This window comes from Artemia sp. Qi Xiang Cuo, chromosome 4 (genome assembly GCF_049724085.1).
Source record: "Artemia sp. Qi Xiang Cuo chromosome 4, ASM4972408v1, whole genome shotgun sequence".
In the NCBI taxonomy this organism is placed as follows: Eukaryota; Metazoa; Arthropoda; class Branchiopoda; order Anostraca; family Artemiidae; genus Artemia; species Artemia sp. Qi Xiang Cuo.
The window spans coordinates 26,794,953-26,802,471 of record NC_142797.1 but is presented as its reverse complement, the minus strand read 5'-3'; positions in this window follow the sequence as shown (position 1 = coordinate 26,802,471).

The window sequence follows — 7,519 nt, the reverse complement described above, 5'->3', positions numbered from 1 at the left end:
TGTAAAATTGGGATCGGCAATAATTCGTGCACACTCTAGAGGGTCAGTCACGACGTCACAGTGAGATCTATTACGAACGCTTTCACACATTTTGCCAAACGCTGAATTTAGAATGAGCTTGTACAATTCCTTCTCCACCTTTGAATTCGCCCTAGAGCGTTTATCGAAAAAGGTATCGATAAATGTTTTCAAATAAAGTCGCTGATTGTACTGTAGGCCCCTGTGTATTTTGATGATCTTGAAACCATTGCTCACCATCCAATGCAAAAGCATATGGTGAACAACGATATTCTCCTTAGGGTCCAAATCAGCAATCAGTTTCTGTTTGGAGGGAGTCCAATGCATCCCCATATCCTCAACCAATGATCGGTTGCAGGGGCTCAGAGAGTCCCTGCTCACCGGCCGATTGATACAGGGAAAGACAAAATCTTTGACTGAGTTGTGAAGCACCAGCGGACTGTGCCCGTCAACTTCAAAGAACCATCCTTGTGGCCCATTGTCCTCGACGGTGTTAATGTCTGGGAACTCACAGGGATTCTCAAGCCATTGATAGTTCCCACACGGCAAAGAGTAGTGAGACATTGCCGAGGGGTACAATGAGTTCATGTCCAAGAACACTGCATTTGACTTTGCACCTGTGCTTTGCCCGCTCGGATTGGTTGATAAGATGCGGTCCCCATGAACAACATATCCTCCCCTCATTGAACGCTCTACAAAAAGGTGTTGATGTACATCGGTGATTAGGCCTATGTCCTCCCTGCTAATTTTTAAAATTAAATCCATCACTAAATGGGGTGTAGAAAAATAATAGCCTATATCTAACCCGAACTCTGAATAGATTTGGTCTGTATTCTTACAGACTATATCCAACAGAGTTAGAACGTCACTGGCCAAGTACAGTCTACAATAATCCCAGCCATTTTTACAATCCCCCTTGGACCACACCTTCTTGGCAAACTCATACTCCTCGGCTGTGCATTCACTGTTGGTCAGTGAATTGTAAAAAGCTTCAATTGGAGGTAGTTTCACCTCACTTAAGCGTGTGCCAGAACAGTAATAGTCGTATGCGTATATACCTTTGCAGGTCAATAGGTCATACATTTCACTGTCTGGAAAGTGTTGTTTAAGCAAGGGAAAGCTATCTAAATTGTTGCTTTTCTGCATTTGAATCAATTGACTCAATGCCTTGGGAGAAAAACTAAAAGAATCTAAAAACCTGATTTTATTCCAGCACGTACGCCCATTATCCACTACCTGCCATTTCAGTTCGAGAAGCAACAACTTCTCAACCGATTTGGGAATAATGTTATAGGTAAATGAACTATTCACCCATGGACAATCTACTCCCCCTCCCTCCCTATGCATACGTGCCTGTGCCGGTCAAATAAATTTTAAATCATAGTTAGAATTATGAATAAAAACTGGGATAAAAAACTGCTGGCTAACAGTTAAATTACACGATTGATGCTCAACCCCCCTAAAATTACTACCCCCAAGGATATTTCCTGCCACAAGTGATCATGATCTCTGACTTTCCCCCTCCCCCCCCGTTTCCCGTTAGTCCCCTTATCCCCTTCTGCAAACTCCCCCGTACAAACCCCACCTATTTTTTTATTTTTAATCGCGAGACGCTCCTCTGCAGACAGAACCATTGGATAATGCGTATTTCTCAAACGAGAAATAGCACCATTAGCCGTGCCAATCAGTTTAGTCAATGCCTTGACCATGCACTCGGGCCCCTCATCCAATGTTTCTACTATTTCTAACAACTGCATGGTGTTAGAACTATCTCTTTGCGCTTGGGCGTAGGACACTGCAATAGCCTGATGTTCTTTGACTCGGTTTGGAAATTGGGAATCGTTCACCTCCTCCAGCCTAGCTTCACAGTCTAAAGATATTTTGTTGCACTGGAGAACTTTATTCTCCAAATTTTTGAATTGTAGAATAACCCTACCCTCAGAAACTGTTTCCACTGGCTGGGATCCATATTAGCTACAGTGCCTCATGGAATTCCATAGTTTTATATCACTACAGACTTGTGAGAGACATTTTGGACAATAGACGCATACCCCAAGATCCTTACCACCCCCCAGACCTCTACTATTGTCAGTGATAGGGTTAAAATGACCGATTGTCTTTGGTTTACTAGGTGGTGTGTAAAACAACCAAACCAAGTGTTTAACCAAATCAAATGAGGAACTCCGTGCAGGGAAGACCACCCCCTTCTTTTTTGAACGAGCCCCAACTTCTAAGTCAGTTTCATATTGTACCCTAGTAACGCCAATATGTAAATGAGCATTTGCACTTTCAAACATGTCAATAGCTCGAAGCGTTACTGCATATTTCCCTTCTAAACATGAGAAATCTACAATGGGGAAATGGGAACCGTCCTTCTCATGTATATTCCAATGATCTAAATTCGTCTTAGTAGCTTCATCTTTCAGTGCTTGGAAAGCTGATATTAAGAAAGGATACCTGAAATATATTTGACCTGTTTCAAAACAAATTCTTTTGACACCGTGACAGCCCTCCAGATTATGGTTATAATTTAAAAATGTATCACTATTATAACTATCAGTCACTCTTCTTAAAATAAAATCTTTATTAATTTTACAGATATTAATGCTTAAATTTTCAATAAATAAAACCAGAGAGCCACTCCCATTTTCATTAAAGTTCTCAAGATGCGTTATAATTTGATCGACCCAATCCAAGAAAGCACCCTCAAAATTTTCTAAATTTGAATAAACCAAACGCATCTCGGAATGTATATAATGATAGTAAACCTCGCTTTTCCCCTCATTTAAATAGAACACTTTTAAAACAATAGAAACCTTAATTGATTCCCTCCCCCACAATTGAATTTGTTTCTCCAGAAGTGCACGAATTTTATCTACATATGCATGCACAATTTTTACGGGGTCAAAAACAAATTTTCCCCCCATTAGTGTATTAAAAGGATCACCAAACGTCGCAGTGTAAACAACTATTGCATTTAAAATTATGTTGGTCAATTGAAAATCGGGGAGAGTTGTTTCCCCCTCCCCCGCTGGGATATTTACCCCTCCCCCAAGTTGTTCAACAAAATTTGGGGCATGTTCCACTTCAGGTGTTTGGAGTGGTGTCGTGAGGGTATCGGAGGCTGGAGGAGGAGGGTTCCCTGTAAAATCATCTAAAAGCAGCAAAGTATACGAACTCATGTCTACCAGCTCAACTGTGCTATTATCTACTTTAAAATAATCAGCTATAAACTCATCAATATCGAAAGGTACTTCAATAGAGTTAATGATTTCGTTGTCCTGAATCTCCACTGGCGGTGTTAGAATTGGTTCTTCCTCTTCTTCACTGGACGGAGAGTAGGGGACCAATGGTCGTCCAATCTATAAATGAAAAAATAGCTTATTTTCAAAGTGTTCAAATCATCCCTACTGTTAAAATTTGTATTATTGCTTAATAGCATTTGGTTAATTCAACTGAAAGAAAATCCAACTTAATATAAGATAAATACAATCTAAAATGCCGCTTTACATGGAAGGCTGCAATTTGATTTTGTTCAAAAAAAATAGCTTATTTTCAAAGTGTTCAAATCATCACTACTAATTTTATTTATTTATTTTTTTTTATTTTTTTTTTGGCGCTTTTCGGAGCCACAGCGCATCTCTGTTATGCTTTTCTGGCCCACAGCGCATCCTACAGCGCTCCCTGACTCGTGGCGCATCCATGTTATGCTTCTTGGGCCCGCGGCGCTTCCCCCTGCGCTTCCCCAACCTTGCCCCACAGCGCTTCCCGGACCCAACGGCGCATTCCGGGCTCCGCGGCTCCTGGCCAAGCCTCCTCATAGAAAATTGTGTTTAAATAAAACGGCAGTTTATAACGCAAAGGCAGTTTTCTATGAGGAAATTATGTCCGGGATATAGTATCCCTTTTCGGCTTTACTATGAGCCGATTCAGCAGACTGCTGAATGTATGCGATAACAGTGACCTGATTTAAAAGGGGGAACAATGTCCTTTAATATCTCTGACATAATTTTACTGTGATGAAATAAAAGGTTTACTTCTAGGCCACTTAAAACTATAATATTCCAACGAAAAATAGCATTTTGTGATAAAAAGGTTCTCTAACAGTAAACTAGAAAATTAGCTAAATATATTATTATGAGAAAGCGAAGATGTCTACAATGGAAAATTGGAAAGATTAGAAAAAGAGCGGTTTCATTGACATGCAAAAATTACATTATATTTAGATATCTCCGAGGGAGGGGGGAGCAGAGAAATTTAAAACAAAGGGTGTGGGATTATAGAGAAAATAACATTTTTTAAATATCTCTGAGACAAACTTTTATAGTGTTGAAAAATAGTGAAAAAGAAAAGACTAAAAATAACATTGGAAGAAATTGATGGGTAGGTAGGAAAAAATGCTTACATTTGCAAAATTCGTCTGGGCATGGTTGCCCGAAGGACCGGGTAGTGCATGTTGGAGGGTGGAGGGACCGGTGGCGTTACATTCTTGTACAAATTGGGCTGCGGCTTGTACAGGCAGTGTCGGTCTTGTATAGCCGATATTTAGGTTGGATTGGCCAGTGGAGTTGGGGGGCTTTAGCCAGCGACTATACTGCACAACTGACGCGTTCATAGGGGGCGCATTATTGGCCCTCGCTTTCTTAGCGGGTGGCGGCGACACGCATTCTTCATAATTGGCCTTAAAAAGAAGAGAAAAAAGTTAGTATTTGAATAATTTGCCCCTTTATTTTAAGGAAAGAAAGTTATTAACTACAATTTTGTTTAGAAAAGAATTTATCCACTAAGAAGCCCCCTCCCCCAAAACCCAAAAGCAAAGCAAAAAGTAAAATTTACGAGAAATATAGTTGGCTCAGAAATCAAACGTTTTTATTGCACAACATGTGAAAAAATAAATCTTGACAAACAGTACTCTGTAGTCTTAGGATAGAAATCAATGTTTATATTTTTATCATTTAAATGTTCCAGTCTATAGGCTTTAAATAAGATACAAAAATCGTTAACATATAGCTTATATGCCTAAAATTTGCGAACATAGGTAAAAATGTTATTAAATTTACGCATAATAAAGCAATGTATCTTTTTCTTAAACCCACTCCCCTTACTTTTCACGCGAAGAAACAGTTTGTTTTCATTCTACACTGGTGGCGGTAGAATTGAAGGCATTGCCATCCCCTTTACATAATTTACTTACAACGAAGCTGTTAGAAGCAATGTATTGCCCCCTCCCCCCTTTCACATAATATCCTAAATATATTGTTAAACTTAATTTGAAAATAATCTCTTTCATCGGTTCTCCGACAAATACAAGGTTAGGAATCTACAAGCTTAATATACAACAATCTCTTTTTGCTTAAAACTGTTTTAATTTGACGGCCAAAACAAAACCCTTTGACTTTGGCTGCCGCGTTCGTGAACACACCGGAAAAGGGGTGATAGCTAATTATAGGCCTCACATTGGAGTCTTATGTCAAAACCAGAGCGACATTTTCATTAAAAATTGACGGAAGTCAATGGTCGCTTTTAGCTAGGATATAGAACACTTAAAATTGCATAAGTTTAACGAAAAGATTATTATTTCCATTTGCGAGAGTTTTGTTGTAAAACAGTGAGGGGGGGGGTTAGGTTTCGAGGGTAAAAAGAATATATTTACGTTTTCCTAGTGAGTATAAAGATTGTAAAGTGATGTTTGTATGGTTTGGGGGGGGGGGAGGGGTTGGGGGTAAAGGAATATATTTACGTTTTAGCTGAATATACTGGAGGATGTCCAAGGAAAATTCGTTTGAAAATAAAAATGCACTTACATTGCTAATTGCAGCTGCCAAGGCCTCAAGCTCGTCAATAATGTTAATTGTTCTATCCATTTTAGTTGTTTGCACTGTGTCAAAATACTTTCTGATAATTTAATCACATTACATGTCCGTTATATACGAAATCTCAAGGGCTAATTGTTATGTAACGGGGAAAACCATACGTAACAAGCCCTCTGATTGGCTGAGAAGGGGGATGTATCCGACTCGCTGATTGGCTGAGAAGGAAACGCGTGATCTAACTGTTTCCGGGAAACTCATAACATTGAACAATTTTATCCACAACAACAAGTGCAATTTCTGGATCATAGCATTCGCGCCGAGCAACAACAAGAAAGAAGTGTCATTGACCTGCCCCCATTAGACTCAATAATCCATGAACGGGACAAAACCTCTGTTTTTCCATTCTCACTGACAAAAACCATAAAACATCCATAATTTGATGTTGACAATCATGAAAAACATCAAATAAATCGACCAACACACATAACCATCCATGAAAACAGACATAAATGTGACAAAAGTCCTGTTTTTTCATTCTCACTGACAAAAACCATAAACCATGTGGTTCTATGCCCATATATGGTGTTAAAAAAAGTTGTAGGTGGCAGCAGGGGTGAGTCCTGGGGCTGGTACCCCCCCTTCTATTCCCGCTAAAGTTTTGCATATTGTTGCCACTGCGCCACCAATTCACTTCGTGTTTTAAAAGAAGATGTGATCTCAGGATTTCTCGTTTCTCGTTCAACAAAGGCCAGCATATTCGTTCCTTGGTCGTGCGATAGATGGCACCATCCTATTAAAATTGTAAATTTTCAAAGTTTTTAACATCCAATTTAAGATACAAAAGCTGGAAAACACGGGACACGGACACGGTAGGACACGATACTTCTCGCCTGTCACAAATAACAGAATTTCTAGCATTATTAATAAAAAAAAGAGAATGAGAAATTTGCATCATCTCTCTCGTCATCATCTTAGAATGTCGCATCATTTCTCGAAACACAGAGTGAATTGGCGAGTGACCACGTGCGATATTTTCGGCCTGGATTTCTTCCTTTGAGGCTATCTAAAGAATTATTTTAAGCACATATTTTAGATTTTGGTGACTTTGGGTTGTTATTTGTTTTTAACTAGCTTGCAGCTATTTTTTTTTCGTTTTTGTCCATTCTGGACTATGTTAATTGTTTGTGAGATCACGTTCGTTAGGCGTCATATGCATGTTTGGGGCTATAATTTTTTCACGCATAATTGACAATTTCAAATTAAAATAATTCTAAAATGTTATAAATACTTTGTACCCAATAATTTGTCTCATTTACTGTTTTTATCACTCGTCTTAGTCTGGGGCGTCGTTTCGGGGTCGCAAGGGGGGGGGCTGCCCTCCCCCAATAAGGTGGAGAGAAAAAAAATATTAAACGTCCCATGCCCTTTGACTATCCAGATATGGACCCCTCTCCCCCCTCCAATAAAAATGCTGGAGATTCGCCCCTGGTCTTAGTGGAAAACTTACATATGCTTAAAGAAGATATACTTAAGCATATGCTTAAAGAAGAATCTCCCGCTAACAAAATTACAACAGTGAAAGGTCCAAAATACTTCAAGATAAAGTAAATAGCCTCAAAAAGTGTAAAGCTCAAAAGGGAATGAATAAAGAAAATGAAAAAAATAAGCAATTAACTAATCTGATAGTT